This window comes from Bombina bombina, chromosome 2, assembly GCF_027579735.1.
Source record: "Bombina bombina isolate aBomBom1 chromosome 2, aBomBom1.pri, whole genome shotgun sequence".
NCBI lineage: Eukaryota > Metazoa > Chordata > Amphibia > Anura > Bombinatoridae > Bombina > Bombina bombina.
In genome coordinates, this window is record NC_069500.1 from 930,298,882 (window position 1) to 930,313,166 (window position 14,285).

Below are 14,285 nucleotides of genomic sequence, written 5' to 3' on the forward strand. Positions count from 1 at the left end.
ATGTTAGGTATATGCAAATACCCACAGGCTGATAAGGACAATTCCTACATATGGAATTACCCTCTCTTTAGCATTCAATTGGATAAATAAGCAACAAATATAACCATTATAAGCAGATAGGGGATCAAGCACTTTTAAATTACATAGCAAATTTATTAGACAAAGTTAAAGAAACAATGTTGCTGTCATCAAAAACAAAAATTTAGCAAAAGCAGAGATATACAATAGAATGCAATACCAATGAGAAGTTCTATAGTACAGAGCCGGAAGAAGTCCCTAGAGGATTGATGCCTAGGGGGTGAAACGCACGTAGGCAAGTCATCGTTCATGGAGAAGTCCTTGTGCCGTCTTATGCGAGTGTTGCAGAGGCCACTCCACACTTCCTACTTTGTAACTGGAAGAAAGCCTGTGTATCTGATGGCTTAAGCCGTAAACTGTCCAACACCAACATTGATGAGTCGAGCAATCCCGGGACCCAAGCCAGTGCTGTGAGTGACGACCTCGAACGTGGCTATGGGGGTCGTCCTAGGTGTTCCCCTGGATTGCTCTGAGGGTGGTGAGCTAATAGCGGTAGGCCCCATTTTGTGATCCACATCAGCTTGTAGGTTTCCTCCAAGCTGGACAGGAGTTCTGTTGTGTGGATCGCTTAGGCCTTTTAACTACATATTGTCCTTTTAGAGCTAAAATTAACTTTGGGTTTTGTGCTGCACTATAGGACTTCTCTTTTGTATTGTTTTCTATTGTGTGTCTCTTATTTTTAGTTTTTTGATGACCGCAACCTTTGTCTAATAAATTTGCTACAGAATTTGGGTGCTTGATCTCCTTTATTTGCTTATAATGGGCATGTTGTTACCGATTACAAACTTTCTTATTATGTAATTAAAATGCTAAAAAATACATTGCCCTTTAATAAGCACAGGACCCTAAAATGTTTAACTTTCAGGGCATAGTTATAGTCGGTCTTTATTGACTTTTTTTTTTTTTGGAGTAAACAGTTTTTTTTTGCACCCCGAGTGTAATTGACATTATGGGGTCAATAAACTAATATAATCCTCTTTATATTAGTTCTATGGTCTATAGCTCAGGAATGAAAAACAGGCTTCATAGTACTGTTCTTTGTGAGTATTGTGCAGATATGGAATTTGTAAGCACCCACATGGTGCATAGAAAGGCATTTTCTGTCCAGCAGAATGAAATGAAAAAGACGTGGAGTTAGATTTGTGTGGGTTTCCATTAAAATATTTTCAGTGTATTTACAGCTATCCTTCTGCATTGTCCTGGCAGCTATATTTAAAGAGACATTAAACTGCTGGGCACAACTTCAGCAGACTGGTTGCAACTCGCCATGCCACATGCCATTGTTTTGAGCTGTAACTTTTTCTCTTACCCTTTACAGATGCAAACAGGTGAAGATTTGTATTTTCATACTGTGTGTTACCATCTTGGATCTTACATATTTTTGCACCATGTGACAGAAGTGGTGAACATTTAACAGTGATTTTAACTGCTTTTTTCAGCTGAGCTGTCTTGTGCTCTTCAGGTTTAGCACACACAATACAGTGCAAGATATATATATATATATATATATATATATATAATATATATATATATATATATATATATATATATATATATATATACAGGGAGTGCAGAATTATTAGGCAAGTTGTATTTTTGAGGATTGATTTTATTATTGAACAACAACCATGTTCTCAATGAACCCAAAAAACTCATTAATATCAAAGCTGAATAGTTTTGGAAGTAGTTTTTAGTTTGTATTTAGTTATAGCTATTTTAGGGGGATATCTGTGTGTGCAGGTGACTATTACTGTGCATAATTATTAGGCAACTTAACAAAAAACAAATATATACCCATTTCAATTATTTATTTTTACCAGTGAAACCAATATAACATCTCAACATTCACAAATATACATTTCTGACATTCAAAACAAACAAAAACAAATCAGTGACCAATATAGCCACCTTTCTTTGCAAGGACACTCAAAAGCCTGCCATCCATGGATTCTGTCAGTGTTTTGATCTGTTCACCATCAACATTGCGTGCAGCAGCAACCACAGCCTCCCAGACACTGTTCAGAGAGGTGTACTGTTTTCCCTCCTTGTAAATCTCACATTTGATGATGGACCACAGGTTCTCAATGGGGTTCAGATCAGGTGAACAAGTAGGCCATGTCATTAGATTTCTTCTTTTATACCCTTTCTTGCCAGCCACGCTGTGGAGTACTTGGACGCGTGTGGTGGAGCATTGCCCTGCATGAAAATCATATTTTTCTTGAAGGATGCAGACTTCTTCCTGTACCACTGCTTGAAGAAGGTGTCTTCCAGAAACTGGCAGTAGGACTGGGAGTTGAGCTTGACTCCATCCTCAACCCGAAAAGGCCGCACAAGCTCATCTTTGATGATACCAGCCCAAACCAGTACTCCACCTCCACCTTGCTGGCTTCTGAGTCGGACTGGAGCTCTCTGCCCTTTACCAATCCAGCCACGGGCCCATCCATCTGGCCCATCAAGACTCACTCTCATTTCATCAGTCCATAAAACCTTAGAAAAATCAGTCTTGAGATATTTCTTGGCCCAGTCTTGACGTTTCAGCTTGTGTGTCTTGTTCAGTGGTGGTCGTCTTTCAGCCTTTCTTACCTTGGCCATGTCTCTGAGTATTGCACACCTTGTGCTTTTGGGCACTCCAGTGATGTTGCAGCTCTGAAATATGGCCAAACTGGTGGCAAGTGGCATCTTGGCAGCTGCACGCTTGACTTTTCTCAGTTCATGGGCAGTTATTTTGCGCCTTGGTTTTTCCCACACGTTTCTTGCGACCCTGGTGACTATTTTGAATGAAACGCTTGATTGTTCGATGATCACGCTTCAGAAGCTTTGCAATTTTAAGAGTGCTGCATCCCTCTGCAAGATATCTCACTATTTTTGACTTTTCTGAGCCTGTCAAGTCCTTCTTTTGACCCATTTTTGCCAAAGGAAAGGAAGTTGCCTAATAATTATGCACACCTGATATAGGGTGTTGATGTCATTAGACCCACACCCCTTCTCATTACAGAGATGCACATCACCTAATATGCTTAATTGGTAGTAGGCTTTCGAGCCTATACAGCTTGGAGTAAGACAACATGCATAAAGAGGATGATGTGGTCAAAATACTAATTTGCCTAATAATTCTGCACTCCCTATATGTATGTATGTGTGTATGTGTATATATATATATAATATATATATATATATATATATATATATATATATATAGTGTGTATGTGTATATATACTAAACTAATTAATCAACACAAGACACAGAGAAAGTCTGGCACTCTTACATAAGGCCTGTGCACCCTTGTGTGGTTTCCAGTTTGTGTGATTTTAAGAGTTTGCATTGTTTGGATGTATATAGCAACCCAGTAGGGAAGTGACCTTGATGTGGTCCCTGGGCTTGAACCATTTAGCCAGATGTGGTAACTAACTCCTCCATTTTTGCTCTTAATCTTAGCTGTTGTACTTGCAAGTGAGTGCCAGACTTTCTCTGAGTGTTGTGTTTATTAATTTGTTTTGTAATCTTCCCTATGGGATTTGCACTCAGACTTGCTGGTGTTAACTGCCTGCATGATATGCCATCAGATAAATCAAACAGTGGCAACATATGTTACAAAACAAACAATAGTGTATCAAAGGTTACACTCTGCTTATAATAGGGTGTAAGCCACATTCCCAATAAGGGGCTAATACAGTTCAAAGATCCAGTCAGGTAAACTGTATTTGAGTCATGTGATATTGCACACTCATACTTATCTTGTTACACCTGTGATGAGTGTAATTAAAGTATGTTAGACGGGGGGAACTTCCGGGCAGCGTCCATGACAGGACGCATCACTGCATGCTGCTCCAGCTTTTTCAACTATAACTTCACCAAATGGCCTACCACCAGCCTTATTTAGAGGAATAATCCCTTAGAATTGAACTCTCCTGTTGTTGGTACACATAACAAGCCTACTATTTGTTTGAACTGCTGTTGGCATCAGCGCTCGGAACGGCTATTCCATCTAGGCTCTAACTATACCCCCGGCGGGGCTCTCTGGGCCCCTGTCGTTAAGCGGCACTCTATGTGCCTATTGTTTATTTCCTACACTTCATTTAGGAGATTGCTTGCTAAGGAAATTCTACATTATTGGCATCATTTGACAATCTTCTTGGTTGCGGCTTTGGACCTGTGTTAAGTTGCGCTTTTGAACAAGAATACAAAGATGGCTACCGCATGGGTAGAGGAGCTGTTCTTACTTATCGATGATCACTTTTCTAAATTGAGCAAGTACTGACCTCAGCTTTCCCAAACACCCCATGTGGGTACCTGCACGAAGATGTTGAACCACCCCATTTTGGCTGAGGTCACGGAACTAGAAGAAGAAGTACTTGGGGATTCAGACAGTGTAGCTGTATGCTCATACTTACCAGGAGATACCGCAGGAGCGAGATCATTTGCCTCTCACTTCGATGTTCACCTATGTGAAAAAGCACTGCCAATTGATGGGCAAACTCTCAAACCCCCCTCTCAGTTCTTTGCAGGCTAATTGGTCAGTGCGGGAAGATTTCGGCTCTGTTATATCACGGGGCTTACCTCCAGATATCCATCGGAGCCTGCCTTCAGTTTACAGTTGTGGATATGATGACATCGGGTCCCCCACGCAAGCTTTTGATGTTGATTCTGCCTAGTGGGTCACACAGGACCGGATCCCCTCTCACCTCCAAAGCGCTACAATATCGGCTTCGAGTGGCACCTAAAAATCTCGCAGTACCTGCTCTTTTCGGTTCTTACTTCAAAGCAGGCATAGGTTAAAAACCCCACACAGATGGATTGTCCACAAGTTAGGAAATGAGTGCAGGGATTAGTAGGCATCGCAAAGGTATTGTTATTTATTGTGAGTCATTTACTTAGTTTTTACAATATGCTACAGTGAGGAGGTGATTGGTCTCAACAATATCTTTATTTGTATGTTGTAAATCAGTCACTCTACCCACAGTACTCACACAGTTAACCATTAACTGACTAAATTTCTATTCAACCAATATCCTTGGGACTATTCTTGGAGACTCTGTGACTATTGGGTACTTGGATGTTTACTACTGATGCCAACAGGATAACACATATATAATCTTTAAAGTGGACAAGTCCTACCTTGTGAGAGAGAACCTGTAATTTTGGACTAACTCCTAGTCTAGACCTATAGTATTCATATTTACTACATGCATCTAGGCTGTATTATAAAGTCTTGCTAGATCTGTGTTTTGCTTGAAGGTTTCTCTGTTTGTTTGTTTTTACCTCATAATTATTTCTAGTATGTAATTAATAATTAGCTTAAATGTTTTATGCAACAGTTATGTTATGCCCACCAAACAGCAGCTATTCAGTTATCGTATTCTCGCAGCTAAGAGGGCTGCCCCATTGTCTGCGGCGAGATGATGGAGTGCAGTATGCTCCTATGTTAAAGTTTCCCTTCTAATATAGCTGCTTGTTACTATGCTACTAGTCTCTATATACTTGCTATTTAGTTTTTGACTTTTGCAACTTCACTTATAATCTTGAGAGGACTAATCTTAATTCACTTATAATTAGACTCTATTTGTCTACCTTTCTCTACTAGTCCTTAAGAGTCCTGGTACAGTTTGATCAAGTTAACGCCTAGTCTCAAGAACAGATCCCTATACATGCCAAGTATCTCTTCCTTTTTTTTTGTGTCGATTCATTTTCTTGCATCACGATTAATCCTAACAGCCAATATATTTGAGATTTTCATTTTTTTATTTTTTTTTATTTTATTTGATATCCCCAATTTAATGCCAATGTTTCTTATAGAGCAGCTCACATCTTCTTCACATAAAGAAAACAGGTTTTCCTTTCCTATCAATATATATATATCATAATATATATATATATATATACCACTGTGTGTCAAGAGACCCATTTCCTTTCTTTTTCTAAAATAATCATATTATACACAGAATTTATAAGAACATTATAATTCTTTTTAATCCTTACTACAATCTAAAAATTCTCTGAGACTCAAGAGTAGTCCTCTTACTGTCATTTTAACCCCCTGTAGCTTGGTTTCAATTAGGAATTAGTGTAGGTCCAAGAGTGGCCTCAAGAGATGTTTAGGGGGCCTCCCAATTTGTTTATTTACCAGTATTTTAGAATTGTTTTTCACTATATTAATATTGCTGTAAAAATAGAAAATTTGAGGTTCAGTTTGAGATCCGAGAGTGGTCTCCTTAGTTTTTTTTTTACCTTCAATACCTATCTCACATAGAATGGAGGTCCAAAAGTGGCCCTCATTTACCATTTTGGAGGTTTACAAAAGATTTGGTATACTGCCCCTGAGTATTGTGCCCATTCTTTATGCCTTTTTTATGTAATGCAGATATTCAATCACGATGCTGTATCTCATGTTGTCTTCATTCCAAACAGTTTTTATGGTGGCATTGTACTGTATATTTCTTGTATACCTTATGTTCAACCCTCAAATAAAAAGTTTAAAAAAAAAAATAAAAAAAATAAAAATAAAATAAAGTATGTTAGACAACAAATAAATGAAAATGAAACATCTATGCAATATATGAATATATCATTATTAAAATAATAAGAGCATATCGCTCAACGTTGTACAAAATACCTTGTGTCAGGGAACAGGATCCTCACAATCAGTTCATTGGATCCCAGTTATAATAGGCTAAATATGTTCAAATAACTACAGTGTCAAATTAGCCCAAATAGGGTAGTGAAATTAAAGGACACTAAATGCCGAAGAATAGCATAATCAGTAAAGTCATAAAAAAAAGACAATAGAAAAGCACTTTTTAGATTTTTTTTTTTTTTTTTTTTATTGTCAAAATGTTTATTACATTTTCTTTCATGTAATTAGCAAGAGTCCATGAGCTGAGTGACGTATGGGATATACATTCTACCAGGAGGGGCAAAGTTTCCCAAACCTCAAATGCTATAAATACACCCCTCACACACCCACAAATCAGTTTTTACAAACTTTGCCTCCTGTGGAGGTGGTGAAGTAAGTTTGATGCTAGATTCTACGTTGATATGCGTCCGCAGCAGGTTGGAGCCCGGTTTTCCTCTCAGCGTGCAGTGAATGTCAGAGGGATGTGAAGGGAGTATTGCCCCTATTTGAATTCAATGATCTCCTTCTACGGGGTCTATTTTCATAGGTTCTCTGTTATCGGTCGTAGAGATTCATCTCTTACCTCCCCTTTTCAGATCGACGATATACTCTTATATATACCATTACCTCTACTGATTCTCGTTTCAGTACTGGTTTGGCTTTCTACTACATGTAGATGAGTGTCCTGGGTAAGTAAGTCTTATTTTCTGTGGACACTCTAAGCTATGGTTGGGCACTTTTATATAAATTTCTAAATATATGTGTTTAAACATTTATTTGCCTTGATTCAGGATGTTCAACGTTCCTTATTTTCAGACAGTCTGTTTCATATTTGGGATAATGCATATGAATAATTCAATTTTTTCTTACCTTAAAATTTGACTTTTTTTCCTGTGGGCTGTTAGGCTCACGGGGGCTGAAAATGCTTCATTTTATTGCGTCATTCTTGGCGCGGACTTTCTTGGCGCAAAAATTTTCTTGTCATTTCCGGCATCATACGTGTCGCCGGAAGTTGCGTCTTTTTTTTTTGACGTTTTTGTGGCGCCATTTTTGGCGGCAAAAGCATTTAGGCGCCAAATAATGTGGGCAGCTTTTTTGGCGCTAAAAAATTCGAACGTCATTGTTGTCTCCACAATATTTAAGTCTCATTATTTATTGCTTCTGGTTGCTAGAAGCTTGTTCATTGGCATTTTTTCCCATTCCTGAAACTGTCATTTAAGGAATTTGATCAATTTTGCTTTATATGTTGTTTTTTCTATTACATATTGCAAGATGTCTCAAATGGACTCTGAATCAGAAGCCACTTTTGGAAAAACGCTTAACTGAGTTTCAGTTCTACCAAAGCTAAGTTCATTTATTTTAAATGTTATAAATGTTTATCTTTAGCTATGGTTTGTAATAAAGATATTATGTTATACTTTACATGCGGAATCATTAGTATTTATGCTGTATATATTTTCTTTTCTTACAAGAACTATTTAAAAGACTTATAAGAAATATTTTTCTGATTCTATGTTAAAGGCTTTGTCTGACTTCGTGCCTTCTATAAAATTTTTAGGTCTTTTTTCACTTCTTTTTTAATTATCTGAAGTTTCAAATGACAACAACATACTGATTTATCCTTCTCTGATGATGTTTTTTTTCAAAAATTTTCTTCATCAGATATTGACTACTAACAAATCTACTTTTTTATTATTTTTCAATTATTAAAGTACATTTGTTCTTTGTTGAAAAGGTGTTGATTATTCTTGGTATTAAGGGTAACTAGTTCTTTAAGACTAGCTGACATTATTTCTGCCTATTTATTTCTTTAGAGGTTTTCTTTCCAATTCCCTATACTAGGGAATGGAATAGGGCTGAGAATTTTCTTTTATTCCTTCTTCAAAGGTTTTAAACTATATTCTTTGCCAGCAGTTAAATTCAATTTGGAGGGTTCTCCAATTTATTGGGGCTATCTCTAATTCTACTAATTATGCTATTGTTTCTATAGCAAAATAGTATTTATTTTCCTTTAGATAGTTGTATCTATTTATGGAAAAATTCTTTAGTTTCAGTACTTTTCTTGGTCCCTGTGATTTATTTAGATATTGCAATTGCTTCATTTTCTCTGTTTACTTTAAGATCAAGTATCAGATTATGATTTATTTAGCATTGTTAAATGGGACAAACATTTACTAGACTAGGTGCTGTTGCATTTGTCTGTTGTTTTGCATATACTTGATTATGTAAGTCCACTGTATTGGGTGGTCCTTTAAACGGACTATCATGCTAATAATTTCATTTGTGTCTTCATTTTATTGAATATTTTCGCAAATGAGGGTTATCTATGTCTTTAGCTTTTTTAGCTAGAAGTAATTTTGTGATTTTTAAAAAAAAAATAATAATAATCCATATTTCCTTTGTTCTAAGATAATCAATTATTTGTTTTATAATTGGATTAAATTCTTAAATGTTACTCTGGGCTTCAAGGTTGAGTTCTAAGACTAAAACTTTAAGCTTATACTAGTTTGGTTGTTCTTATTAAGGAACGAATTCCTGAGTTCTTTCCCAAGTAACATGTCTATAATTGGAGTTCGAAATCAGCTCCCTAATTTTAGTGATGTACGTACCGTATTCCAGCTTGGCTGGTAAGGGGCAGGTTAAGGTTCTTTGAAATTTATTTTGTCCAAAATTCTCTTTGATTTTATTCCAGCAAGGCTAACACTTTCTTTAACTGTGTTTCTGTCCTATTATTTTGGGTACTGTTGAAGCATGGCTGGGCACCCATGGGGTTCAAGCGCTGCTCAGACCTGGAATCTCTGGGGTATTTCTTCCCAGTTTCTTTTGAGGAACCGGGTTTTTGGAGTTTTTATTCTAACTATTTTGCCTTCTTTATGGTCTTTGATAGCATTATTTGTTTTCATTAGATACAATAAATGCATATTTTCATTTTTCGGTTTTCATTCAGATTATTTTCTGAGGATGCGGAATCTCATATGAATTCACTTACTCTTCAGGACATAGTTAGAGGATCTTCTTTTCTAAAGCTCTTGATCCCTCACACAAGGGTCACCTTTTTTAGGTTTCCAGATAGTTTGTGGTCACTGTTCCTTGTCTCTATCAGACAAGGGATAATGTTATTGGGTTCGTCTATCGGTACCTTTAGTATCTCTTATTCTCCTTCATTGCTATATATGCATAGAAGTTTTAGGTCTTATGGCCACAGCATTGGATTCAATTCCCTTTGCTCATTTTCTCTAGAAAGAACCTTTTCAGTCTTTTATAAGTGTTTTTTCCTCAGTCTTTTATAAGTGTTGTTTCTTCAAGAACATGGTTGGAGGATCAATTTACCAAAAAGTTTGTTTGATTCCTCAGACAAGGGTAACCTTTTTAGGTTTCCTGATGGATTCAGTGTTCGTGATTCTGTCTCTGACGGACAAGAGGCGTCTGAAATTGTTTCAGTTTATCGAAACCTTCAGTCTCAATCATTCCCTTCGGTAGCCTTATGCATGGAATTCTAGGTCTTATGACTGCTGCATTGGATGCGATTCCCTTTGCTCGTTTTAACATGCGACCTCTTCAGCTCTGTATGCTGAACCAGTGGTGCAGGATTATACAAAGATATCTCAATTAATATCTTTTAAAAACGATTGTTCGACACTCTCTGACGTGGTGGACAGATCACCATCGTTTAGTTCAGGGGGCTTCTTTTTGTTCCTCCAACCTAGACTGTGATCTCAAAGATGCAAATCTGAACAGGTTGGGGAGCTGTATGGGGTTTCTGACAGCACAAGGGTTTTGGGAATCTCAGGAGGTGAGATTACCAATCAACATTTTTGGAACTTCTAAAGAGAGTCGTTCATTTGTTTCTAGACGGACGATGGTCACAACCGTGGAATATGCCAATCATCAAGGAAGGAACTTACAGTCCTTGGCTATGAAAGAAGTCTCTCGAATAACTTGTATGGGCGGAATCCAGCTCCTGTTAATTTCTGCGGTTCATATCCCCAGGTATAGACAATTGGAAGCGGATTATCTCAGTCGCCAAACACTACATCCGGGCGAATGGTTTCTTCACCCAGAGGTATTTCTTCAGATTGTTCAAATATGGGGACATTCCAGAAATAGATCTGATGGCTTCTCATCTTAACAAGAAGCTTCCCAGGTATCCTGTCCCAGATCCAGGGATCCTCAGGCGGAAGTAGTGGATGCATTGTCACTTCCTTGGAAGTATCATCCTGCTTATATCTTTCCGCCTATAGTTCTTTTTCCAAGATTCTAAGGAACGTTCGTTTATTTGCTGGTGGCTCTGCTTGGCTCACAGGTTTTTGGTATGCGGATCTTGTCCGGATGGCCACTTGCCAACCGTGGGACTCTTCCGTTAAGACCAGACCTTCTATCGCAAAGGTCCCTTTTTTCCATCAGGTTCTCAAATCCTTCAATTTGAAGGTATGGAGATTGAACGCTTGATTCTCAATCATAGAGGTTTCTCTGACTCTGTGATTTAATACTATGTTACAGGCTCGTAAAACTGTATCTGGGAAGATATATTATCGAGTCTGGAAGATTTTCATTTCTTGGTGTTTTTCTCATCTTTTTTCTTGGCATTCTTTTAGAATTCCTAGAATTTTTTACAGTTTCTTCAGGACTGGTTTGGATAGTGTGTCTGCAAGTTCCTTGAAAGGTCAAATTCTGCTCTTTCTGTTCTTTTTTTCACAGAAAGATTGCTAGTCTTCCTGATATTCATTGTTTTGTACAAGCTTTGGCTTGTATAAAACCTGTTATTAAGTCAATCTCTCCTCGGAGTTTGAATTCTGGTTCTGGGGGCTCCTTCAAGCTCCCCCTCCGTTTGAACCTACTGCATTCGCTAGACATTAAATTACTTTCTTGGAAAATTTTGTTTCTTTTGGCCATCTCTTCTGCTAGAAGAGTTTCTGAATTATCTGCTCCTTTCTTGTGAGTCTCCTTTTCTGATTTTTCATCAGGATAGGCGGGTGTTGCGAACTTCTTTTAAATTTTTACTAAGGTTGTGAATTCTAACAACATTAGTAGAGAAATTGTGGTTCCTTCATTGTGTCCTAATCCTAAAAATTCTAAGGAAAACTCGTTGCATTCTTTGGATGTAGTTAGAGCTTTGAATATTATGTTGAAGCTACTAAGGATTTCCGAAAGACTTCTAGTCTATTTGTTATCTTTTCCGGTTCTAGGAAAGGTCAGAAGGCTTCTGCCATTTCTTGGCATCTTGGTTAAAATCTTTGTTTCGTCATGCCTATGTCGAGTCGGGTAAAACCTCCGCTTCAAAGATTACAGCTCTTTCTACTAGGTCAGTTTCTACTTCCTGGGGCGTATAGAATGAAGTTCAGTTGATCAGATTTGCAAAGCAGCCACTTGGTCTTCTTTGGCATACTTTTACTAAATTCTACCATTATGATGATGTTTTCTTCTTCTGAAGCAGTTTTTGGTAGAAAAGTACTTCAGGCAGCTGTTTCAGTTTGATTCTTCTGCTTATAATTTCAGTTTTTTTCATTATAAGATTTAACTTTATTTTGGGTGTGGATTATTTTCAGCGGCATTGGCTGTCTTTATTTTATCCCTCCCTCTCTAGTGACTCTTGCGTGGAAGATCCACTCTTGGGTAGTCATTATCCCATACGTCACTAGTCATGGACTCTTGCTAATTACATGAAGAAAACATAATTTATGTAAGAACTTACCTGATAAATTCATTTCTTTCATATTAGCAAGAGTCCATGAGGCCCACCCTTTTGTGGTGGTTATGATCTTTTTTGTATAAAGCACAATTATTCCAATATCCTTATTTTTTTATGCTTTCGCACTTTTTTTCTTATCACCCCACTTCTTGGCTATACGTTAAACCTGATTTGTGGGTGTGGTGAGGGGTGTATTTATAGGCATCTTTGAGTTTGGGAAACTTTGCCCCTCCTTGGTAGGAAAGTATATCCCATACGTCACTAGCTCAATGGACTCTTGCTAATATGAAAGAAATGAATTTATCAGGTAAGTTCTTACATAAATTATGTTTTTCTGCTAATGCATCATGGGACAGCCATCAGCCAATCACAAAATGCATATTAGTATATTCTGTGAATCTTGCACATGCTTGGTAGGATCTGGTTGTCTCAGAAAGTGTGCATATAAAAAGATTGATAATGAAATCAAATGGAAAGTTGTTTAAATTATATGCTCTATCTGAATCATGAAAGTTGATGACACTCATTGGACCAAAAGGACAATCAGGTGTAAATTATTGTTCAAAAAGCCTTAAGCTCAAACAATCTAATGTGACATTCTTATGCTGTTCCTGTGCCAAACACCTAAGTGTAGACTGAACTTACTTAGGGCCCATGATCTAAAGTTTGCCAGAAACAGATGTGGTTTTTCATGCGACTCTCGCAGGGTCTGCCCTAGTGGAATTTTCGCACAAAAAAAAGTCCCTCTGAGTGGTGAGATGTCTCCTATTGAAAGTAATGGAGCTTGCTGCGAAGTGAGCAGTGGCGCATTTTAAAAATGAAATCCTGCGCCAATATAATTCTCATTATGCCTGCTTATGAGTACAGCATCTTACAATCACCTATATTTTCGTATGCATGTGTTTTTCTATTAGGGTTAAAGTATTTGAGTGTTTTAAGAAAGCTTGCCACCTTTTTAGTTTTTGAGAATAAACTGAGAGCTAAGTGTTAAAATCTTTACAGAATTAACTGGGATTAGAGAGACTGTCATAACGCCCATGGAGCACCCATATTCAGCCCATTTTACAAAAACAATAATGCTTTGATATTGTATTTATAAGTATGATTTATTTTTACTTTAAATTATGATTTACGCTGTGCCAGTGGTGTATTTAGGATTAGTTCTGCCATAGGCACTGAAAATTCTGCTGCCCCCCCACCCCCTCCCCACACAGGTTTTAGGCTGTTGTTTTTTTTTTGGCCATAATACTTCTGGTCAGGGTATAAAGTGACCTTTTTTTTTTTTAGGAAAAATTAATCAGGACAGGCAACACACTTGCATACACCCAGGTCATATATATATATCTGTAGAGACAGTAGGCATGCAAATGCACCATAACGTTTATATTGCAATAATAAAATATTATGAATTGATAACAAAGACTGAATATTTCAGTTTCAGCAAATAGTGTGCCTTTGCTAAACACACACCTTATAGCAGTTCAACATCACTCACTTGAAAAAAGCCCCAAGACAGATGCCCCACTGATGCCTATGTCATTACAGTCTAACAATACCATAATTACATTACTGATGCACCCTTACAACGCTTCATAATTACACACCTCTCACAGGTGATAGCACTGACAAATTTCAATAAATATACATTATTGAAGGAGGTACTACTTCCAATGTACACTCTATGAATAACTATGAATAAGGTTCTTATAATGATGGCAACAGTGCTTTTTAATTTTATATTACTTTCATAAAATTTCTTAAGTAGGTGTAGTATATAAATTAAGCTTTTTAATTATATGGCCACCTTTCTTTTCTTGCCCTGATTTTATAAATGTATATTTGCTTTTAGTCTCACTTTTAGTAAGCAGCTGTGACTTCAGTTAGGAACAAAGTAATTCGATGAAACT

The 14,285-nt window shown here is 37.3% G+C and overlaps 1 protein-coding gene across 3 annotated transcripts in view; it reads left to right on the forward strand.

Annotated features, from left to right (window-relative positions):
* Window positions 1-14,285, forward strand: part of KLHL8 (kelch like family member 8) — a 204,553-nt gene that overhangs the window by 108,624 nt on the left and 81,644 nt on the right. The window lies entirely within an intron of this gene.